Source organism: Triturus cristatus, chromosome 3_1 (assembly GCF_964204655.1).
Source record: "Triturus cristatus chromosome 3_1, aTriCri1.1, whole genome shotgun sequence".
Classification (NCBI taxonomy): domain Eukaryota; kingdom Metazoa; phylum Chordata; class Amphibia; order Caudata; family Salamandridae; genus Triturus; species Triturus cristatus.
In genome coordinates, this window is record NC_140583.1 from 405,461,202 (window position 1) to 405,487,123 (window position 25,922).

Genomic DNA, 25,922 nt, shown 5'->3' on the forward strand with positions numbered 1-25,922 from the left:
GTCCGGGAGCTTGAGCAGGTCCACCGCCGTACGGGGGCGCCAAGGGTGTGGAGGCAGTTGAAGGCTGCGAGGAAGCTCCTGTCGGCATTGGATCTTGATAGGGCGGAGTATGCCGCCTTGCGCTTGAAACACGCCTTCTACACTGGGGGGGACAAATGTGGCAAGCTCCTAGCACACCGGCTCCGGGTCACGCAGCAGCGTGGCGTCGTGAGGGAACTGGTGGGCACGGACGGGGTGGTCGTCTCCGGGGACGCAGAGGTAGCGGAATCTTTCCGCGGCTTCTACGAGGCGCTGTATGCGGAGGAACCCTCCTCGCCACAGGACGCCGAAGGCTATTTGGAGTCGGTGACCCTTCCGGTGCTGGATCCGGCTCGGGCGGACCACCTGGAGCGGGATATCCATGTTGAGGAGGTGATTTCCGCTATCGCGCGGCTGGAGCATGGTAAGGCCCCGGGCCCGGACGGGTACACGTCTTTGTTTTACAAGACTTTTTGCACGGCTGTGGCCCCTGTCCTTACTCGGCTATTTAATTCCTTTTCCGAACCGGGAGCCATCCCACCGGATCTCCTGAGGGCGACGGTCGCGGTAATTCCGAAATCTGGGAAGGACCGGGCCCTCTGCGGTTCGTATCGACCCATCTCGCTCTTAAATGTCGACCTCAAGTTGTATACAGGGATTCTAGCGTCCAGGCTGGGTCCACACCTCCCCGGATTGGTGGAGGCGGACCAGGCTGGCTTTGTACCCGGCAGACAGACGGTTGACAATACCAAGCGGGTGGCGCATGTTCTGGAGAAGGCCTCGCGGATCCCGGGGGAGCGGATGTTGCTGTCCGTCGACGCGGAGAAGGCCTTCGACAGAGTTCACTGGCCGTATCTCGAGCTGGTTCTCAAGAAATTGGGAATCGGGGATAAGTTCCGCACTATGGTATTCAACTGTTATAAGCATCCTTTAGCGTCGGTGCGGGTCAACGGGTGTAGCTCCGGTGGATTTGCCATCGAACGCGGCACAAGGCAGGGCTGCCCCCTCTCGCCGCTCTTGTTTGCCCTCTACATGGAGCCGTTTGCTCAGAGGATTCGCGATAACCCGGATGCGGTTGGGGTCCGGATGGGCCAGTATGTCCACACGGTCAGTCTCTACGCGGACGATGTCCTGTTGACCTTGGACGACCCTAGGAGGTCGCTGCCTGCTTGCCTCCAGGAACTAGACGCCTTTGCCTGTGTGGCCGGCTTCAAAATGAATATGAGCAAGTCGGTGGCGTTAGACGTGTCCCTGGCTGCGGACACCAGGAGGGACCTTCAGCGACTCTTCCCCATGCAGTGGTCCTCCTCCACGGTGCCATACCTGGGGATTCTGCTGGCGCCCACATTACCGGAGATGGTCACGGCTAACTATGCCTCCCTCAGCAGGAAGATCAAGGAGGAGCTTGGTCGCTGGAGCAAAGGCCTACTGTCCTGGCTGGGGCGAATCGCGGCGGTTAAGATGACGGTGTTGCCCCAGATACTGTATCTTTTCCGGGCCCTCCCTCTCCAGCCCCCGGTGGGCTGGATACGACAAATGCAGGCTGACATCTCCCGCTTTGTCTGGCAGGGCCGCAAGCCACGAATGAAGAGGGTCCTCTCCACGCTTGCTCTGTAGGCGGGGGGCCTCGGTATTCCGGACCTCCGTAAGTACTTTCAGGCGGCACAGCTGCGATATTTGGTGGAGTGGAGCAGGTGGGAGTCCGACAAACACTGGCTCTTTCAAGACTAGGCAGTGGCGGGCCGCACTTTACAAGAGGTTCCATTCTTGCGCCGCGCGCACCGCCCCCCTAACCTTTACGCTTCTTTTATTACGCGGGTCCCCCTGCGGGTGTGGGACACAGTCTGTGAGGCTCGGGGCCTCACTACCTTCCCTTCGCCGTTCACACCCATAGCGGGCAACCCGGACTTCTCCCCAGGGATGGAGCCGGGAGTTTTCTCCCATTGGGTGCAGGCGGGCTGCAGGGCGCTCTTCCAGATCTATGGCCCGGAGGGAGTGATTCCGTTTCAGCAACTCCGCCAGGAGTTCGGCCTGACGGAGCTGGACAGATTGCGCTACATGCAGGTTCGGCATTGGGCCCTCCAGCCCCAGGTGCATGACACCGCTGCTCGTCAAATTACACCGTATGAGAGGTGGCTGGCTACCCGGACCTCCGACGCTAAGCTAATTACCGATCTGTACAAGTACCTACAACCCCCGCCGTTTCACTATTTTAACCCGGGGAGGGAGCGCTGGCACAGGGAATTGGGTAGGACACTCAGCCACAAGGAATGGGACAAAATTGCGTATCGGGCGCGGCACTCTGCATATCACACGGGCCTTACGGAGACCTTCACTAAGGTGTCCACTTATTGGTATTACACCCCGGAGCGACTGTATGAAATGCATAAATACACTGACAAGGGGTGCTGGCGGGGCTGCGGGCAGGAGGGTACCCTCTCACACATTCTTTGGGATTGCCCCGTGCTGACCGCTTACTGGAAGGAAGTTTTGGACGAGGTGGATAAGCACTTTGAGATAGAGCTGCCGCGCTTCCCGGCGTATGTCCTGCTGGGCCTCCCCAATGACCTAATGTACCCACTGAAGTCCCGCAGGGGCAGGCAGATCGCGATTGCGCTGGGGTCTGCGGTCCAGAACATCCTTATCCACTGGCGCACCAACACTGTCCCCTCCATCACGGGTTGGTTGCATAGGCTTTGGCATGTGCTGGGAATGGAGAAGTTGTCGCTCACGCTGGCGGGGAAATAGACCAATTTGAAGAGCTGTGGCAACCCTTTCTAGCGCTGCTGTCCACCGAATTCCGGGAGCTCACCTGTCCGAGGTATCTTAGGCTTCTCAGGCTGACGCCGCCGGTGATCCCGGCGGACTAGATCACATGTGAGATAGAGGCCTCGGGGGGGGGGGGGCTTCTTGGTGAGGACTAATCTGACGCGGGACCATAGGACGGGGGGGTGGGGTATTGTTTTTTCTTCCTTCCTTTCTTTACTGGGGGGATGGGGGATGGGGGGGGGGTGGATTGTGCTTTGTCGAGTTGCTGCTGGTTTTCATTGCTCAGATTTGGGGTGTTGGATATGCACGCAGGGATTCCACAGTTTGCATTTCTAGCCTTTCATTTACTGTGCTTTTCCCCTGGCCCATCGAGCTATCCATCGCCAACCCTCGAGTGGCACCTTTTTTCTTTGATTGTATTAAATGTACCCTAACCTCCTACCCCCCTCCCCCATGGTTTGTTTTGTTTCAATAAAAACGTTTTAAACATAAAATAGAACAACGTTGGGTTTTTAAAATTCACAGCGATATAGTTGGGTTGAATGACGCCATTCCTTGGACTTCCCTACGTTGAAGCATGCTGAGGTAACTCTTAGTTGGACCCTCCTGAGTCCAGTGGTCAGTGACTGCATTATCTATCATTAAGCACCGCTGGTTTTCTAGTTTTACGAGTTGTTTTGCTCATGGTCCCTCTTGAGTCCGCGCCCAGAGTGTTGCGGGTCGATATGGTCTACTTGCCTGCACTGCGACATATGCTTCCATACACACACTCCCAATACTGGTTAGTGGTGTTTTAGTTTCATGCCCCTTCCACTTTTGGGCCTCCCTTTATAGACCGGTTCTGCTCTTGAGCGTACGCCTGTAGCACCTACCCCCTACTATTGAGTACATTTGTTTCCTCTTTTAGTACCACAGCAGTAACCAACAACTGTCTGGCAGATTCTGACTATACTTCCACCAGTGTGTTGAGACGGAGATCGGTTACGGTATTTCTGATGACTTTACATCTGGTCAGTTAGCGTTTCCGATTATTACGCTATTTGTTGAGGTCTGAGGGAAATATACCAACATTGCGTTTTAACAACAATACCGTATGTATAAAATTTGCGTTGGGCTACGACTTCATATCCAATATTGCCTAGGATACAGATGCAGTCTATTGCCAGCGGGAAGCCGATATACTCCGATCATGTGGTGAGGACGTTTCTGTTGTCACGCCCCGTATGCCGGTTTCCGGGTTCCTGACGTTTTCATAAAGACGCGCTTGACCTGGCCTCATTACCGCTTGGTACGATCAGGAAGACCGCCCGGGGTAGCGAAGGCCAGGTAAATCAGTTTGCGCGCCTTGACTTTTCCTTTCTCACTCTTAATTGTGTGACTATGGGCTTACTTGCTTTCGTGGCATGTGACCTTGAGCGCATACATCATTCTGGTTATTTGGTTTAATGCAATGTTTGTTTTGGCCTTTTCTTTGCCGGGAACAGACACATTTGGCCGCACTTCAGGTCGGTCTCGTCTTCGAGACTACGACTTTAATTTTATCAACCTCTTGAGCCTTCAGACGCTTGTGTATAAGCAACCAGGATGACACTTTTGTTTGCTCTTTGTGGGTAGCCTTATTTTGATATAACGTGCACACCGGCAAGGGTGTCAGCCTGTTTCCAGACAACGCAGCTGTTGTGCCATCCGGTATGGTGTTGCAAATGCAGTGGTGGCATACCTGTTTTGGGGCCCGACGTTTCGGGCCACTTGTACGAGGGGCTTCGTTTCTGAGATCTTAGTCACAGCTCCCAGGTTACTAAGCGCATTTTGACGCTTTTTTACAAGGGATTTGGGCAATATTATTTCCTGATTTGTTCTTTCCGGGGGCGTTTTTTATTATACCTACCTATACCGTTAGTACTGTCTAGGTCTGTTCGTCAATATACATAACTTTTTTGGCCTAGATAGCCTTGCTGAGTGATTTTAAGATGCACAGCGGTGGGCCAAGCCATTTCTCTTTAATAGACTGTAGCACTGTGTACCAGATTTCTTCTTTGCATTAGTTTGTCTTCGTTTGATTTTTTTATATAAAGCGCTGCCTCAGGCCCTGAGTTGTCACCAGGAGTGGAGGCGACTATCCCCGATTTATTACGGGTAAGAAGGTTATTCAGAGACCTTAATATATCAACTGTTTATTATCTCCTCAGTTGTTCTAATGACTGAGTGCTGTGCTTCAAGACCACCTGTGTCATTGATATGTTCTCCTGTTTCTCGCCCCTCCCCCCTTTTCTTGAACAAGTGACTATTTTGAACCCTTGCAGTTCCGCTCACTCCTTGAGGAGCAGGTATATCTGTAGGTGGTATCGTTCCAGTTTACGTCTGTTATGTGATTCATTACACTTTTTTTATTTTATGTTTGATGCAGTAGTATGAATTGGTCCTGAAGAAAGCCATGATCAAATTGTTAGATCACCTTTGGCTGAAACATGTTGACCATGTTTTTATTTTTTGACATCTAAAGATACTTAACAAACATATTTTTCTTTAGGTAGTCAATTTTAATACACTGTTTATTTACACTGCACTTTACTACACATGTAGTTTCACCACACATTAGGCAGCTTCAGTCTCTGCTAAGATTAGTACATCTAGGTTGTTATTATTAAGAAAACATCCGCGAGCTCCTCCTTTTTCAATAGCAAAGGAGTTGTAGCTCCTTAACCACACTAGGTGTGGTTAAGAGGAGGCCCCAGATGATGAAGCATACCACTTCGGTGGGTGATGGGACTTCGTCCTCTTTATGAGGACTTTTTTCTTTGGAGCATCTTGTCTTGTTGCCATTAGCATTCAGCTCTGTCTCAGTAGACCCACGGATTCCTTGTTGGTATACGACTAGTGATTAGGGGATTGTGTCCGTGCAGGTCTTTAAACTTCCCCTCGACCCTCTTACCCACCGGTATTTTTGCTATAGGCATCTTCATCATAGGTTCCTGCTGAAATGAAGTCTCTTGAGGACCCCGCAGAGACTCACAAGGCTCATAGTACTCTTCCTCATCGTCATCATCCTGATACTTGATCCGGAGTTGAGAAGGGTTACGTGCTGGGCTAAAAAGTCCATCATCATCGGACTCCTCCAGATAGTGACTAGGAGGCAAGGGTGAAATATGAGAAACGTCCTGGTAATAGTTTCTTGAAGATGAGAATGTCGACGATAATTTTGATGTCAAAACTGGTGTAATCTGTAAAGATGTAGGCCTTTTACGCTTCAGCGTCAACAAGATACACAGACGGTGAGTCAGTATCAGCCGAGATAGCCATAACAGAAGCTACCGTCGACGTAATAGTCGACGTCGTTGACAGAAAAACCATTGTCGACGATGTTGTTGTCGTCGAAGCCGCTGCCGTCGTCGACGGTGGACTCGTCGACGTGAGTAGTATCGTCGTCGACGGTAGACTCGTCGACCGGAGATGAATCGTCGTCGACGGCGGTGCTGGCATGTTGGCCCTGTCGACGACGATACTACTCGACGGGTCCACATGCCGGGAGTAGTATCGCCGTCGACAGTGGACCCGTCGACGAGAGTTGTATCATCGTCAAAAGCGTTGCCGGCATGTGTCCTCTCGACGACAAAGTAGGCGGCGACGAGATTGGCATCGTCGACGGCGATGATATAATCGGCGACGGTACCATCGTCGATGATGTGATCGTCAACGACGGGATTTCCTTCGTCGACTAATCACTCACATCTGAGGAGATTTCATCGTCGACGGGATCCCGACAGTCTCAGAATGAGTTTTCTGCTGTTTTGAGGCAGTTTTCACTGAAATCTTCATTCTTGCACCAGATTTCACCTCTTAAGAGAATGAAAGCTTCTCTTTTTTAGAGGAAGAGTGACCAGTCTCAGATTGAGGCTTCTTCAAGGTCTTACTCCGTCGCTCAGGGGAATCACCAGATCTATCCCTCTTTTTGGCCAGAGGGGTGGACGTCGGAGAACTCACACTGTCATCATCTCCTGAAATGACATCAGATGTAGCCTTCAACTTCTCCAGCCAAACTTCCCTCTCTGTCCTTCTAAGTCTTGGCAGGGGAGGTTCTACAAATCCTGCAGTCTTTAACCTTGTGTGCTGGGTAAAGACAAATACATTCCTTGTGGGGATCTTCAAAATGTAGTCTCACCTTCCCACATGAGGAATAAGGCAAAAACAAGCTTTTCTTTGATGAATGAAACATAGCTACTCACAAAGTTCAGCCAAAGGTGAAGAAAAACTGAGCAGACCTTAGGGAGACTCCCTGTCACACGATGTGCGGCAGAAAATCTGAGGGTTTGCCTCTCTGTGGAGGGATCTAAGAGGGTGCTGCAGCCTGACTGTCTGTGCTCCAAATTTGGTTATTTTTACAAAAGGACTAAGATAGGCTAATGTAGTGACTTTACTGTCCATAGTAGCCTATTGTATAATGCTTTATGACTATTATGTATATGTTTTATTGTACCGCAAGACTCCCACCTCGTCGGTGGGGATGATTCTAAGCATGTGAATCTATGAAAGATACCCCAATACTGGATAACTAAAAGTTTACGGATGTGAAATACAACATGACCTATTCTTTTGAGTTTCCTTGGAAGGTCGGGGAGGTCTGGATTGTGCAGTTTCTGGATTCTCCTCATTGATCTTTCAAGTTTTAAGAAATAGTAAAATTCGATGGGGGCGGTCATAACGCAAACTCAAATCAGCAAAGGGGATGGGGTTTAGTGTTGTACCTAGATTTCTAATGGCGTTAACACCACTTTCGGCCCATAGTTTCCAGAATAAGGCTCTACCTTCCAGTTTGATTTTATGATTATGCCATAGAGAAGCTATGGTACAGTCGGCGAAATGGTTGGACAATGTTTCATCAACGCACAGAAGGACTACTACCGTATCTGCTATTATGGGGTAAGAGTGGGCAATAGGAACTTTTATGAGGCTGCGGATAGTTAGTATGGATTTTAGAGGGAGATTCAATTTGCAGAAAAAGTGGGTGGGAGAGTCCGTGGTCTTGTTAAGTCACTAATTACCCTGAGCAGCTAGGAAAGCCTGCTAATATCTATGGATGTCAGGCATACTTAGGCCACATCTAGTTTTGTTCAGTTTTAGGGTGGGACTGTCACTTTTTCATATGAAGTTTGAAATATCCTTGTTTACTGCGTTAAAGAAGTGGTTTGATGGGTTTATGGAGAGAATATTCAAAAGAAAGTTAGGGGACCTAAAATAGTTTTCGAAGAGTCCGCCCTGCCCCACCACATTTAGAGTTTGAGGGGCCATGAGGATAATGAGTCATTAATTTTGGAAAGTGTGTTACTCTCGTTGATTGAGACGGAGGAGTGAAGGTCTTTGCCAAACCAGATGCCTAAGTATTTTAGTGCCTCATATTGACATTTTAGGCCGGAGTCGCCAAGGATCGTGGGGGCACAGTGGATATTCACGGGGAAGATTTATTTTTTAGAGTGGTTAATAGTGAAGCCAGATAACCTGAAGTTGTTATTGCTGTCGGGATATGTGGGATAGCTGTGTTTGCATCTTCAGTGAAGATTAGAACGTCATCCGGTTAGGCTGCAATAGCTGCCTGCCCAATTGGAATTGGACGCTTTTGATGTCTATATTTGCCTTTAGGAAGCATAAGATGGGTTCGATAACTAATAGGAATAGGAGGAGCCTCCTTGTCTGGTGCCTTGATTGGGCAACCGTTTATCCTAACTTTCGCCACTGGGGCTGCGTAGAGGGCCATCACCATTCGGATGAAATTCTCTCCTAGTAGGAATTTGCAGAGTGCCTCGTGTAGGAGTGTTCAAGAGACCTTGTCAAAGCAGCTTCGAGGACCATCGCTATGGTGGATGAGGACATTGAGTTTTTTAATGCCATGGCAGAAGACACAGATGTTGAGCAGCCAGCCTGCCTTTCAGGAATCCGTTTTGGGTTTGGGAATGAGCTTTATTAACACTTTCTCAAGTCTTTGTGCCAAGATATTGGCATATATTTTACAATTGGTATTGATTAACGATTAACGATATCAGCCTGTAGTTTTTGACGTGTAATGTATCCTTCACTTCTTTTGGAATAACAACTATTGTGGACTCGGCAGCCATGCCAGAAACGTGGCCAGTAGATGAGTATGACTGGAACATGGACAACAGAGGGTCTGCTAGAATGGCAGGGAATGTTTTGTAGAAGGTCACTGTATACCCGTCCAGACCTGGAGCCTTGCCTGGCTTGAGGGATTTAATGGCTGAGTACATTTCTGTGAAGGTAATCAGGGCATTAAGCAGGAATCTGTCCTCTGCCGGGGCTGATGCGAGTGAGCAGGAGTTCAGGTATGAAATGCAATCTTTTGGGTTTATTGTGTTGTTTGGAGTAGAGAGGTCTGAGTAGAAGTTATGGAAGACCTCCAGAATCTCAGTAGGGGAGGTTATTGTGAGGTCTGATTTGTTATACGTACAATGCTAAGTTAGCACAACCGCGTTAGATGTTAGAAAGCCATCTTGCCGCTTTTGCTGCTTTTGCACACGACACTGTAGTCACATGTTATTAATTGAGAAATGCTTGCTCGACTTTGCTTCACATGAGAACGGTCTGTTGTTCACATCGCTAACAGTGAGCAGCGACCTTGGTCTGCACATTGTGTAAAGAAACAGTCTGGGTCACTAGACGGTGCATGTTGTTGGGTTCAGGTTGATCAGCCCACTATTTAGCCATAACACGCACGCAGCTGCAAATACCTGAAAGTCGAGTGCTTTTAATATTGCAGGCTGCATGTTTTAGAGACATTCGGAAGAAGAGCTTTCCCAGGAGCAGAGTCTAAGCTGATCCTGTGATGGGATTCCACTAAGCTGATCTTTACGGTATGGGGTTCCCCATTCCAGCCTAGAGACCTTTTATTAGTCTAATAATAACACTATTAGTTTACTAGCGAAAGGAAGGTGGCTGTCATCCACTGTCATTTTATTATGATTACTCCTTTCATTTTCTATGGTATTGTAACTATGCTTGTTCTGGGTTGTCTATACATTGGGACCGCCGAGATAAAACTCGGATAACGAATGGTACACTGATGCTGGTCGGATAAGGGGTTCTGAGGTGAGTTTTTGGTACACCACAATTCACTGAAGTCCTGGTTTCCTGTGCATAGTTCTGTGCATAAGCAGAATCCCTGCAACATGGCGCACCTAACGTTTGGTCGATTGATTTGAAACGCCTTAGTAGTGCTTATATTAGTCCACGACACCCTCACTCTGGTTTCCGGTTAACGGGAGTGACGGTTTAACCTACCTGTGTTTCGACTAATAGGTTCTTTCAAGCTTGATCATTCAAAAGGTTATTTTTTACTGAACCCCAGTGCTACTGTTGATATCGTTGTTACTCTTTAGTGTGTCCCTATGGCAGTTGATATAGCGCACATAGTCGTACATCTCTGTGCCATCATTTGACGACGTATGGGGTGCCAGATGATGGGATGGCTGTTATTTTTGTGGTGAGCGCTGATGCATCTTACCCATATGAGTTGTTTTACTCTTGGGTGACTTTTCCGGCGGTGGAGGACGATGATACGTTTCATTCCTTTACTCCCACACAGCTACCTGCGGTCTATACACCGTATAGGACAGAAGAAAATCCTATCTCTGCCTGGCAGCATACCATTTGGTTTAATGGTGCCCTTCCCCATGCGGTTGCACCGGCTAGAATGGGCCTGTTGTCTATTGCAGGGGCCACATGGCCGGTGCTGGCCGGATTTACGCCTCATCCCCGCTATCTCACGGTGGCGGTGGCTGAGTTGCGGGTACTACACACAGCCCTGATTACTGTTCATAGGGCTTTAGTGCAGTAGGTGTAGCGCAACATGCAGGTGGGGGCACCTGCTGTTGGGGGACAACCAACGGACCACCATGCGGTGGTTATTAGTCCTGTTATGGTTAATTCGGTGATGGGCAAGCGCCCCCAAAATAAGGATGATTTTCCTTATTGGCTTGCTGAGAAATTTGACCAACTGGAGGCGGTTTTTCCACATACCACTCCTGTGGAGAAACACAGGATTCTCACCATTAGTTTGCCGAAAGACTTGGTCCCAGATATGGCCGATTGCACAAACTGGGGCAAGGTCTTTGCCGCGACCAACTCGAAGTGCTTCGGCACTCCGTCTATGTCTGTACTACCCTCCGTCATTGAACGTGTTCAAGAGAATCACGGAGCGGAGGCTGCTGTTGAATTAGGAATGAGGCTTGTCGGAGTGTTCGATGTGGTGGCTTCGATGGTAATGGGCAACCTCAAAGGCGATGCCATGCAGTTCCAAGTAGCTAATAAGCTGGACCTAGTGGATGAACTCGAAAGGCCTAAGGAGTTCTCTAAAATAAATGCGCAAGCCTATAGGACTGTGGGCCATAGTGCCTTGGGTGTTAAACCAACTGTGGTAGTTCCTGATATAGTACAGCAAACTAAGGTGAGCTCGTCTACTAAAGAAGAACGCCCAAATTTTCCTAAACAAAGTTGGTGAGCAAAGAAACAGGGGAAGCAGCAACAGAAATAGGGGTCTTGTCCTGCCTCCCCCGTACAGTCGTCTAGCGAACGCACATATGATCTGCGCGATCGATCTTGTATTATGTCACCTGATAGATTTCAGGTTTCTGAACAACGCTCTCCTCGTTCTTCACAGGAAACATCGGCTTCACAATCCGGTGGTGGGGACCGTGGGAAAGGAAGGGGTGCCCAAAGTCGTGAGCAACCCCGTCAGACTGACGGCAAAGGCAAGCAGGACGAGTCTGCACGTCAACGACCCCCGTTTCAGAAGAAGAAAGTTGCTGCGCTAACAGCGAGGTATGCCACAGATGGTGCGGACGCAGCTTCAGAACCTGACATGGCACTAACGCTGCTCGACAGCGCAGCGGAAGTTACAGTAGTGCGACAAGCACTGCGTCCATATCTGGTGGCGACAGCAACTGATACATTCATAACTGTAGAAACTGCTGACACTAGAGTGGCTCCCCCTGACAGACTATATAATATAGTCCTTTTAATTGAAGGTGACATACAACGCACGATTAAAGGGATTTTTTGGGATAATCTGACCTCTTCCTATGATATTCTATTGGCAGAGGCTGATTGGCCCCCGGCTTTCGTTTTGGATGCTCCTAGAGGGGAGGAGGTGATCCTCCCGTCCTTTGCGCACATAGTGCCAAAGGACCAAGCTAAGAAGTTCGCCGAGGAGTGGGCTCTGGTGCTAGCACCGGCTTTGTATCGTAATCAGGTAGGCTGGGATAAATTGTCCCCCAGCCATGAGATTCCGTTGCGGTCCACGCCCCAGCCACAACCCCAATATCCCGTGCGTCGCGAAGCAAGACCTCACGTCGCGGCTATCCTTGAACAATTGGAATATCAAGGTGTAATTGAAACGTGTGTCACCAATGAATAATCCTTTATTCACTGTGACGAAGCCTGACGGGTCGTACCGCCTGGTTTTGGATTACCGGCATTTAAACTCTCATTGCCGGACATGCGCAGTACAGAATACCCACAGTTCGGCTCTCGTCGATAGTCTCGTGAGAAAACGGTTTAAAACCACACTTGACATTTCCAATGGCTTTTACAGCCATAACCAGTCCTCTCTTAGTAGTGAATGGACAGCATTCACCTCGGGCGGCAAACAAAAACATTTCAAAAGATTACCGATGGGCTATAAGAACAGCCCTGGTGTCTTTGCCACTCGTGTAGTCTCTCTGTTAGAGAGCATAGACCCTGATGCGTACTCGTATGTGGATGATATTTATCTCACAGATGACGAGTTGTGACCGCATCTGTGTCGCGTTGATCGCATTATTGTTTTGTTTGCAGACTTCGGTTACAAATTCAACTTTGCGAAGTCTCACATTGCGGAATATACAGTGTTGTTTTTGGGATACGAACTCAACAATGAAGGTCGAGGATTGGCTCCGCACTTCCTAGAGAAATGCGCATGCCTACGTGCTCCTACGACACTGAAGAAATTACAATCTTTGCTGGGCTTTCTGAATTTCGGTCGAACGTACATTCCTGATTATGCCCAGCGTCTCTTTATGCCTTGGTACAACCTACTTTTTTCAAATCATGTTGGCTGCCGGAGCATTCAGCTATATTGCAATCTTTGCAAGCTGACCTTCTTGCTTCAAAATACTTACTGACGCGTGATAACCACACTAACCTGGTCATAAGAATTGTGCCAGGCGCAGTGGGTTTCACGTACTTAACGTTCAATGAGGGCGACACCGTCCCCATTGCCTACAATTCACACCTGTACACTTCGGCTGAACTGCGATTTTCCGCTGTCGAGAAAGTTCTGACGGCAGTGCAGATGGCGATTCTGAAAGAACGAGCGCTATCACAAGGAAAACGCATGTTGGTGGTAACACCATATCCTGCCCTTGAGGCGGTGACAAAAGCTAGTGTACCTAATTCTAAGGCTTTGCATCCAAGCTGGATACAATGGGCCACTTCCTTGACATCGCCCCACGTCACATATATCTTTGACGCGGCTCTACAGACTCAGGATTTCTTGCAGTATGAATTAGTTCATCCAGCTCCTCTGTCTTTGCGCCCGCTCGAAGATTACCATTGTGTCATTTACACTGACGGTTCTGCGCAACCGGCTACTGGATCGAAGCATGCCTAATCAGCGGCCTGCGCAATTGTGGTCGGTACTTTCGGGAATGGTGAATTCCAATCTGATGTCGTGCATACGCAGTCATTGGGAGATTGTACCGCACAGTTGGCGGAGCTTCGTGCTCTGGTGCTTGCACTGGAGTTTGCTGATCCTCGAGTCACTACTCTTATAGTGAGTGACTCGTTTTATTGTGTACAATCTTACAACGACAATCTACATTTTTGGTCTCGAAATGACTATCGTGATTCCAAAGGTAGCACAATTAAGCATAAAACGCTTTGGGTTCGAGTGGCAGAACTTAAAGAACATCTGCCTCTCGTGAATGTTATTCACACTCTTGGTCACCAACAAGTTGGTGTCCATGCTGTCGGCAACAGCCTAGCTGACGAGGCAGCAAAAACAGCAGTGGCGACATACTTAGTAGCAGCAGTTACAAGATCACAAAGTAAGATCGATGATGACATCTTGGCAGCTATTGCTGCTACAGAGACGGGAACAAAATATCCAAGAGGTTTCCCTTCTCGTTACCATTATCGCTTAAGTCCTGATAACGTCCCATTAGTGAGGATTAACGACGTTGGTGACAGATTGATTCCCAACGCGGACTGCAGACCATCTTTGATATTAGCAGCTCACGAGGGCATGGCGTCTGCGCATGCCGGCGTTGCAGCTACTGTATCTCTGTTACAACAACGTTACTGGTGGTGCGGTTTGTATAAACAAGCTCGTGCTTATGTTCTTAATTGTGACATTTGCCAGCAGATAAAACCTTCGACTGCGGCGCGCCCACCACAAATTCAGTTGTACATATCTAATAAACCACTGGGTTGTGTTTATTTAGATCATTGCGGTCCATTTACCTCTGATACTGCGTACAAATACATCTTGGTTGCAGTGGATTCGTGCACACGTTTTCTGTGGGTGTGTCCACAAAGGAGTGCTGATGCCCGTACTGTCATCAAGGATTTACGTGTCTTTGTTGGAAGTTTTGCATGTGGTACCTTTCATTCTGATCAGGGCCCTGCATTCGCCTCTAAGGCGTACAAAGAAGCCATGAGAAATTTGGGGGTCCAAGTCAAATTTTCGTCTCCATACCGACCTGAGGGTAATAGTGTAGTGGAGCGAATAAACCGTGACTTAAAGCAATCTTTGACAGCCAGGTTTTAGGTACTGGCCGGAACTGGCTAGCCCACTTATATGACGTGCAACGTGCACTTAATAATCTCCCTAGAAGGTCTCTGGGTGGGCGGACCCATACATGATGCTCTTTGGCATACGAATGTTTGTCCCGGACCTTGATGGTCTAGACATGGCGGCATCAGCCGCACCCTTTGACGTAGATGATCACTGTGCTGTATTGCAGAATCTTCAAGAAGACAGTCTAGCGAAGGAACACGTACCCTCCACATCTGATGCTGCGCTTCAGATTCCGGTAGTCGGCTGACTACCTCGCGTTGGTGATCTGGTCCATGAGAAGGTGGAGAACAAGAAGAAGTTCGGCCCCTCTTATCGTGCACCAGTTCCGGTGCTTGGAGTACAGGGTACACGTACAGTCATTTTACCTCCACTTCCTGGTCGCAAGGATAACAGGTACATCTCTATTGACAATGTCAAGCTACAGCGAGTGGCCGATTCTTCTTAGTATGACACCAGCGGTTTCTTGCCCTTCGATGCTGAGAAATTCTGTTGTGGCCCCGGCTTCTACCACCTTGCCTGATGTTGCCGTCGAGATGCACACAGTTACTGGTCCTTTATTGCCACCGACACCTGGTGGTCTACCTGAAGATATTGAGTATGCTTATCCTGCGGATGTCCCGTTGCCTGTTTTACAATCCACCACAGTTACCCAGTCGCGCTACTCCTTTGACACTAATTCAATGACTTCCATTGCCCCATCAAAAGTTTCGATTTTTGTTGCCTGGTTCAAAAGACATTTTTTAATTCCCCCTTGGACTTACATTTGGCTGGTGCTCATATGTATTTTTTTGTTCATGTCCATTGGCTTTGTGTTAGTGTTTTTTAGACTAATCAATGGACACTACCTGAAAGAAAGATCTACAATTAGACTAATTGATGGAACATTGGCCCCCCCACTCCTCATCACATATTATGAAAAGACACCAGACTTTTGTGAACATTACTGCCTGGCCTGTATGTGATGGGACCGCTTGGGATGCTGTAAAATTTTAAATTCATGGCCCCACTGAAGTAATCAATGTGCCAAATGTATTTAGTGTTTCTTTGGGTGATGTAGTTAAGCAAAACATCCACTCGGATGACTGGGATGTTCAAGCAATAGAAGCACTGTTTTCTGATTTGAAATATTATGCTGCATTTGATGCTGAGGATTTGTATTTAGATACTGCTAATTATGATGAGCAATTCTGCTATCAACATTATGGCACACATTTCCTACACAAAGCAAATACGTTTCGAAATTTGTAAATTATACACAATGGGAACACTGTCCAGCCCCTAGGGTGGGCAGCTCCACCACGTTGGTGGACAAATTCACATATTTTTCTGATTTCAGTGTGTCGAATCCGGCCTCCTTTTATTTTAAGATTGCGGCTGAGTCTGCTTCTAAAGTTAGACTGACACACACCAAATTGTTGTATTCCAAGTCCTTTATGGACGAGTTGGCAATTGGAGGATAGGATCTGTGGGAAGCTACTATCGATCTTAAATCGGTTTGGGGTTCTAAACAATGGCAGGTACAAGGAACAGAAGCTTTGCTTCGTGCCTGCCTCATCCCGAACCATATGTTATTTTTGAATTCGTCAATTTTTCAGACCACCTGTTTTGGATTAGCTACTTCGAAAAAATTAAATTCTCCCTCCACTCCGGGTCTGGGTGCTTATCCTAATTGGGATAATCATACGGATCTGTCCCTTGCTACGTTGCAGTCATACATTTCCAACACATCCTTCAATATTTCTGAATTGAATCCAGAAGGGTGGTTAGTATGGCAAACGAGCTCAGATTCCTGTCAACATCGGTTTCTGGATTTAGCACCGGGGTATACACAAGTTCGTGTAGACCCCCGTTTTGAATCTTCTCACACTGTAACTACCTACTCAGTAGGGAAGTTATGCCAGTCTCGGCTGCAACATTCCACCTTAGCATCTGTTAAACTTAATTTATCACAATTGAACGACAAAATAGATTTGAATGGTTTTGTTAAGGGTCCTGCGGTTGGCAGGTCCAAAAGATGGGTATATGCTATTTACAACGAAGTTTGGAAGCTATCACAGATTGAGGCTGCATCCAGATTACGAGCTATTGATCAAGCTAATATAGAAAAGGTATTGGCTGTAATAGATAATAGCATTAACACCCTGTCTTCCAGAATTTATACCTTAGATAATATTGTTTCATCTGTGGTAGACATTGTGCAGGAAGATTTGTCTGTCTTGTATCATGGTCAGAATCAATTGCGTTCTATAATGCAATTTGCATGGACATTGCAAACGTTAAAGGCTGGGAAAGTCCCTTGGGATTACATGAATACTTCATCTTTGTTCCTTCCTTTTAATTTAACTGCGAAACAACAGTTCATGTCCATGAAAGATGCAACATACTCATTGCTGCACATTGAAAAGTTAGAGCCTTTGCCTTTCTCTGTTGCCGAATTAAACTCCGCTGTGTGGCTTATCCACGGGTTAATCACATTACCATTTCCCCTGTTTAAGTTCAGTTCCTGCATGAAACATTATGCGCTAGACAGATATGAACAACTAGGTACTGCCTTCCTGCATGAAGTTTGGTCACTCCCATTCACGTACAGGTGCGTGAGTGACGGTAAAGAGGTTTACTTAAAAGGTGAAGAGTGCACTCCAGATCACTCTGTGGTGTGTAGGCACATTCAATTGCATGGTGCATGTAATGTGCACGCTCCTAATTTAGCTTGCGTCCTGAAAGGGATCCCGGTGCCAGTTATAACACCGTCTTTTACACTGCTTGCTAACGGTAGTTATTTGCTCTTAAATAATGAAGCTTGCTGTGGGATGTTAGTGGGAATTCCCTACATAGTGACTGTATCACAGAGAGTAGTCTGCTGTAATAACGTCCTTTTCCCACCCCCGCATGGATGGCTCGATGTATCCATCTGGCCTTCCATTCCAACCTTGAAAGCAGAGTTCAATAAGATGAGCAGAATAAGGGCTCTATTGTCCCAAAAAGAAGTCGCGTTGACTTCATCCCGGGAAACATTTGTCCTTCACGTAGCAAATATGCGCACAGTGGTGCAAGCGCTTTTGAATACTGATCTCCCACTTCATTTTGGGGCCCTGATTCAGACTATCTTTAATGCCTCATCAACAAGTGGCCTGGCTCATTTTTTTTTAAATTGTGGGCTCCGGCCTTGTGACCTCCTTTCAAACTATTTTTGGTGTGATCCCGGCATTTTTTCATTCTATTTCTTCGAGCGTCTTCGGAGGTCTCCCTTTGCTTCTCGCCCTCGTAGCTGGGGTGCTTTTGTTGGTCTGCGTACTACGCTATGGATGCACAACTTGCGTCACATGACAGCATGTCCCGGCTGCTCCATCTTCGTAACCGGATGCTTGAATACTATGGCACTTTACCACTGGCGACTTTAAGCATATTACAGTATCTCTATAACGAGTAGGGGTCAAAGGGATAAAGTTTAAAGACTCTAATAGTTCCAAAATCCCCAAATCAATATAGTAGTACACATAAAAAAACTATGAGTCTATTGATGTTGAAGACCTTAACACAAAAGTGAGGGTAATGCTCGGCTCCGACAAGAGGTACCGACGGATAGAGCGGGGCCTCCATAACCTGAGCAGTTGCCAGGTGAGGCGAGGTGCATACCCACTACTAATTGGGTCAATGAAGTAAAACTACTTCTCACGGAGCCTCTTGGCCCATCATTTGGGTTCAGGTTGTATATACAAATTCTTTTGTCACTTTGGCACTAATCATTCTTGCAGTAGCTCTATTGGTCCTGATGAAAGCTTGGATGAATCTCATCAGATAGCAGAAACATGTAGACCATTTCCAGCACAGTTATTTGTTGAAACTGTTGTAGCACTGTTTTTATCTATTGTCATCAAGGTAGCGTTATAATAAAGTTCCTTTTGTGCCCTGATAGACAATTTTTAAATAGCACTTGCTCACTAGCGCCCTTCACTAAGCACTGCAGCCATCATCCTCAACTACCACAACACCCTGCCTTCATCAATAAAAACAACACGATACCATTCAAAAGTCTGGGACATTTATGAGACCAATATCTACAATTTCCAAGTAGAAGATGGCTCTCAAGCAAGTCCCGGTTTCCCAGATGATGAAGCGAACTACTTCTTGTGGATGATGGGAACCATACTCATATATATGTATACACATACATATGATTTCGCAGCTTCATTACACTCAGCATTACCCTCACTTTTGTGTTAAGGTCTTCAACATCACTAGACTCATAGTTTTTTTATGTGTACGACTTTAAGCATAGCCTATGGATTGTCCTTCCGGTTTCCCTACTTTACTTGTGTGCAGCCTGTCTTTCATTTCCTAGATTGTCCATTCCAATGGGCTCTGGATTTGTGGCTGTCGAACTCGGTGTCTCCTGCCCTGGATTATGATCGGCTAATGAGCCCCTTAGTGGCTCATGAGTTGGACTGTTCTGGCGTCAGGATTATGGCCAGTGGAGCAGCACACGGAGTCCTAGGGAATTGGGACATCGGAACGGCTGCAGCTGATTTCTTAGCGAGAAGTTATCTTGACAAACACACCAGTTGTCCTCTGATGGTGCTAGAGGCTCCGGTTGTCGAGGAACATGTGTGTTCCTTCCCCTTGCTGAATTGGATGGCAGATAATTTTGCAGAACGTTCCAATGATTTCCTCTTGGAAGCTGTTGCAACTTATTGTGCTTACACCTTGATGGATTAACTTGGAGGTGATCCAGAATTCCTGTGGAATGACTTTGTATTTATTTTCTCCCCCTTCATTTCGTTGAACATCCATCGATGATATTTTTTTTCCCTTTAATTGTTTTTTTTCTCTCCTTTTTTCTTCGAACTTTTCACTTACCTTATATGGACACACAATCTATGCCCTTGGTTCCGTTATATCAAACTTGAACTCTGAGTTCTTGAAAGTGCGCCCCTACTGGTTAGTGGTCCGATCAAGGGGGGGTGTAGTGAAGATTGCTATCTATATATGTACAATGCTAAGTTAGCACAACCGCGTTAGATGTTAGAAAGCCATCTTGCCGCTTTTGCTGCTTTTGCTCACAACACTGTAGTCACATGTTATTAATTGAGAAATGCTTGCTCGACTTTGCTTCACATGAGAACGGTCTGTGCTAACAGTGAGCAGCGACCTTGGTCTGCACATTGTGTAAAGAAACAGTCTGGGTCGCTAGACGGTGCATGTTGTTGGGTTCAGGTTGATCGGCCCACTATTTAGCCATAACACGCACGCAGCTGCAAATACCTGAAAGTCGAGTGCTTTTAATATTGCAGGCTGCATGTTTTAGAGACATTCGGAAGAAGAGCTTTCCCAGGAGCAGAGTCTAAGCTGATCCTGTGATGTGATTCCACTAAGCTGATCTTTACGGTATGGGGTTCCCCATTCAAGCCTAGAGACCTTTTATTAGTCTAATAATAACACTATTAGTTTACTAGCGAAAGGAAGGTGGCTGTCATCCACTGTCATTTTATTATGATTACTCCTTTCACTTTCTATGGTATTGTAACTATGCTGATGGTTTTGATCTTAATCATTTGTCTGCTTATGTTAGCCAAAGTACTGCATCTTAGGACACGAGGTTTATAAAATAAACTCTTTAAACTTTACCGTGTCTCCGTTTATTCTGTTGTGGACTGATATGAGAATAATTACGAACAGGTATTTCTGATTCCCACCATTCCTGAGAATACCCCAAGTTGCTTGTTCTGGGTTGTCTATACATTGGGACCGCTGAGATAAAACTCGGATAATGAATGGGACACTGATGCTGGTCGGATAAGGGGTTCTGGGTTCTGAGGTGAGTTTTTGGTACACCACAATTCACTGAGGTCCTGGTTTCCTGTGCATAGTTCTGTGCATTAGCAGAATCCCTGCAACAAAGGTGATGGTTTTGTTTTTGGAGTATTTCAGATAATTGGCGAGAGCCTTCCCAGTTTTGTTTCTAGTGGTCGATTTTTCGGCATTGGTGATGCCACCCATTTCTGCATTCTAATGCTTAATATTTGGCTGTGCTCATATTGTAGTTTGCACAACTTAGGGATGTCATGAGAACCAGCTGAATGTTTGATGGATTCATTTAGGGACTTAATCTCTGATATGATAGATTCAAGACTTTTGTTCATGGATTTGTTTCTGGAAGCAGCTAGGTTCGTTAAGGTGCCCCTGAGATTGCCTTTAGGGCATCCCACCTAACCGAGTCCGAGGTGTCACCTGCTTTTTTTTCTTGCAGGAATTGTTGGGATTGTTTTGGCTAACTTTGGATTTGGATATGTCATCCTCCATGAGTGGATGCTTAAGAAGAAAGACTTTTGAGGGTGTTTGGGTATCTGTGGATGATGGTTCGAGCAATATGCATGCATGCATGGTCACTAATTAGTATAGACTCAATCTTGGGATTCTGTGCTGCAGGAACTAAAGATTTATCAATAATCAATTCTTGTGAAGGTATGAGGTCAGGTGGAATAATCTCCATGTGTCGATTAGATTGTTATTCTTGCAGCATAATTTCACCTATGTGTGAGACCTACTACTCTGAAATTTGTGTGCGAAGATTCTATATACGACACCGTCCATTGGAAGTTTGAAGCATCTCCCCCCCCTCAATGATGATGCCAATGTTGTCTGGGATGAGAGGCGCGTATCTAGATCCTGCCATAAGGCGACAGAGTTATCGTTGGGATCACAGATATTCACTACAGCCATCTCCCTATTATTCTTTATTGTCCTAGTGATTAACCATCATCCCTGGAGGTCATGTGAGTGGGAAAGGATGGATATCCCAGATTTTCCTGCGAGTAAGTTGATGACACTTTTTTGTTGGCATGGGCGGGGAGAGTAGTGTGTCCACGACCCAGGGGCAATAGAATCTGGCATATTTGGCTTACTTAATATTAGTCTCTTGTAGGAGAATAATGTCTCATTTTAGTTTATTGCAATAATCAGCTATTTTCTTTTTGTTTTACTGGATGTGAGAGACCTTTAGTGTTTAATGATAGGATTCTGATGTAAGCCATCGGGTAGTGGAGAAACTGAGAGGTTAATGGAAAGTCGAGGTTGGAGTGCAGAGGGGTGTGGCCAAGTGGCCCTTATGGGAGGCAGGACCATATCGGGTTGCAGGAGGGTGCGTGGTGTGCCCTGATGTTTTGATGGAAAAACCGGCTGGCAATCAGACTTAGCGCAGACGTGAGTGGGGGACACCACCTTGATGACTTGGACTCTAGGTCGATGACTGGTGACTGTGGGAGTGAAATCATGGACCATGGAAGATGCCTTGCAGACCTACCTGGGGGACTGTACACCTCAGAGAAACCATTGTGTGGAAAGGGGGTTTAGATGGGGGTAAGGGACAGAGAGGAAGGAAAAGGAGGAGAAAGAATAAGAGAGGTGAACTTAAACAAACTATAACCCTAAAACCTATCATGCCACCACCCAACCCTTGAAATGCAGGTGAACCACATTTCTACACCCTATCTAGAAAAGAGAAGCAGAAAGAAAGCCATGAGAAGGCCGGGCCTAAAAAATGGCAGAGAAGCTCCATCCTAATGGTAGAACATCCTAGCATAAAATATACAATTTGTTGTAGACACAATATATATGCAGAAATACAATAAATTAACCATGGAGTGGTCCTATGAGACATTACTAGGAGGAAACAGTAGGGAAAGTAACATCTGTGAGTAAGAAACCTATTTGCGATGCCTATAGTGCAGAAAAGCACTTTAGCTGAAAGCGGAAGGAATCATGCCAAAGCATGCACAAGAGTACAAGAACACCATAACATCGAAGCAAGTAAATAGGCACATAAGCTAGCATGTACAACAAAGCACTCAGACAAGCATTGTGGTGCAAGGCATCAAATAATGACAAGCGGATGCCTGCATCTCAAAGACCCTCGGTCCAACGCATTTGAAGTACAACACCCAATGCCTCACCTCAAAATGACAGCCATATGGTGACGCTACATAATTTGACATAGTGGTGCAAAGCATATGGGTGAGGAGCCATGTTAAAGCATGTGCAAGAGTGCAAGAACGCTATAAATTGGTAGCAAATAATCGTGGACCGAAGCAAGCACATGCAACAAAGTACTCAACGAAGCACAGAGGGTGTTACAGGGTTAGAACTGAACAATATTGTGAGACAGTTACAAACAGTATGAGCCAAACTGGTGAGTTAGTACAGTGTTAGACTAGTTGTGACAAAGCCTTCAGGTTCAGGACAGCTTTTGCAAGCAATACACAGACGCACAAGAACGCGTACTCAAAGTGACCGGTGTGATGGGAAAGGCCGCTTTGTTGTTGGCCAAACATGGTAGAGCATTGAGGGGCTAGGTTAAGTCTGGAATGTTGGTCAACACTGATGACCTAGGAGGAGTAAAGTAAAATCAACATATCTGTTTGAGTGGCTCTGTTCAGAAAGGCTTGAAGGTCGACAGAAGTACAGAAGACCATTGCTTTGACCTCAAAGAATATGCAAATTCTCGCTGGGCCGGTGAAGGAGAAGGGAATATTGCACTCTCTCAGACTTGATGCAGTGCCAAGAAGCCCTTCCTTGCGGCTACAGTTTTGAGTAGTCCTGGGCAATCGTAATGCGCAATCCGCTCCATACGACTTGTTGATTGTCCTCATGTGGGCGAGGAGTAGTTCACTGTGACAGTTACGCAATGTTTGAAAGATCATTATTCTTGAGTGAATGGAATGACCAGGTGCGGAGTTGGGCGGTTTGCTCAAAGGGATCCTGTGCGCCCATTCAATTTCAAAGTCTTTGTCGAATTTGAGGCCCAGTGTGAGAGGGATCCAGGAATTCAATGCAAGAGTTGGCTTCTTTTTCAGCATTCTCAGGTAGGCCAAAGATGCATAGATTTCCTCTCAGGTTACGGTCTTTGAGTTCTGTGAGTTCTCTCACCATCGACTTCATTGAGCGGTATGAGAGTTCTAAACAATTTACAGTCGAGGTATTGGAATCTTCCATTGAGTGAATTCTAGACTCGGACTTGGTGAGTCTGCTGGAGAGACCCACATCATGTTGTTGCAAAGGGCCTGGATATCATGTCTCATAGCGTCGGTGCTGGATTTAGTGTCTTGCGGTAATTGACGGAAAGCACCCAGGTGCTGTATGATGACTTCCATGTTGGTGGATATATCCCCTTTTTGACTTCGAGAGTCCAGGATTGAGGGGTGAGGATAGGCTTGCTTGTGAGGTGCTTTGTTATCCTTGTGTTCTTTGAGATCTTTTGACTCTTTCCCCTTGTGATCAGCCATCTTGGGAGACAAGCAGCATGTGGTTTGAAGTATGAGACAGCTCGCTGGTACATGCAAATACTGTGTCAGTGGGATAACCGTGAGGGGACACGAGACCATGAAAGTGCATATGGGAAGCACAGGGTAGCTGGGAAAGTCCTCTGTTGAACACTTCTTGTTGTCTGCTCTATGATTTACGTACTTTTTGTTGGTCATTGCGTGCTTGTTTGCCTAATGTCTCTTTGTCTGTTGGTGTGGATTCCTGGGGGCTGCCCACCTGTGAGCTACGGCCACTTGACAGAAAGGAGTGTAAGAACAAGGCTGAGATTAAGGATGGGGGCCGGAGAGATCTTGTAGTTTACATCTTAAGGAAAGTGCGCAGCAGTTGTTTACAGTCTGGCTGGCTTTGGGAGCTGCACGGGAGGCCCAACAATCAGGGTGTCGTAATGTTTGGAAGTTATGCAGGCCAACACATCTCCGCTGGAAAGCAGGAAGGTGGATATTGGATGTCCGGTGCCATGGCGCACGATCAAGAGCAGGGATTACAGAGAGGCGCTGGAGCAGGTTATGTGCGTTGCCTGCAGCGAGTTTAAGAGCCCCCTACTTGTCAGGCCTTGGAGGTGCTTGCTGCCGCTCTGTAATAAATATAGATGTAGCCGAAGTATGATGATTAAGTAGGTTTATTAGATCTTTAGTACAGGATTACAGAAGAATCAGGTCATAAGCGGGGAAGATACATAGCACTTAAACCAAGATACCACACGCTCCTTACTGCAACTGTCGGTGATGTGTGGCTGCAATGTTAACCAGAAATGTGGAAGTGCGACTTGAGTGGTGTTGACCCCACAGTTGAAATGTTGCACGAGTGTGAAGGTGTATGTCGACTGGTGCAAATGGTTGCTGTTCATAATGTTGGCGTGGAGCAAAAGGGCTGCGGCGAAATACTCGCCAAAGTGGCGGACAACATCTTGAGCACCAGCACCATCGGAGGACCCCGGGAGGTAAAGATAGATTTCCGATCATTCTGCTCATTGAAAACATCGTCAGTAGCACCACCAGTATGCTGCACTTGTCTAGCTTGTAGGTCGGTCGCTTCTTTGTCTGGGTGGACAATATGAGGGTATGAAGTGAGTGGATGGAGCACGCAGCCAGCAGTCTAGGCAGCCATCGCTCTCAGGCTCATTCCACGCCTCAATAAGGTTAAGATTCATATCAATTTTTAATATGTAAATACTTTTGGTAATGCTGTGGCCAAAAGAACTATATACGTTGATAGGTGGTGCAATGACAGATATTATTAAGGCATATGTAGGGTGTGTGAGGCACCTTTAAAGAGCTCCCGTTCAGGTAGAAAAGAAATCACAAAATATTTGTGAAACTGAGTTAATTTAAATAGGATTATGAAGAGTTCAATAGGTAACACGTTATTCAATAACCTATGATGAAACAGTAATTCCCAGTACAAAATCTATTAAGTATTTGGATCAAAATAATAAGGCCCATAGTAGTGCTTTATCATTCCAAGTAATACGCTTTTCAATTACCCAATTTTATGGTACTCAATTTCTCCATCTACAATGGACTAAAGACTGAGATGGCCTTGCTGGGATACAAACTCACGTCTTGCAGGTGACAGACTATGTCAGCAGCAAGCACTAAACCCACTGAGCATGATGCCAGTTTTAGTAGGGACATCATTTTCATGTGCTAGTGATCAAGATAATTTATCAGTACCAAGCGGACCTGAACTATGACAATATTCACATTTGTATTTTATTATTACAGCTTTATTCTTATTTGTGCCTCGAGATATGCTTTTGAATGTTCTTCTCCTTATTCAGAACACGGTCACTGTCGGGCACCATTTTGAATATATTCTTATATATTAAATATAATTCTACAGCATTATTAGCCTAAGTTATAATTAGTCATGCATATCTATATTGTTGTTGTATATGTGTGCCTTATTTTCTCATTTATGTGTAGTGTACGACTGTAGGATAACACAACACTCCAAAGATTTGCTACTGGTGTCT

At 46.5% G+C, this 25,922-nt stretch overlaps 1 protein-coding gene across 3 annotated transcripts in view; it reads right to left on the minus strand.

The window, feature by feature from the left end:
- Positions 1-25,922, minus strand: part of DMXL2 (Dmx like 2) — a 2,034,639-nt gene that overhangs the window by 1,545,097 nt on the left and 463,620 nt on the right. The window lies entirely within an intron of this gene.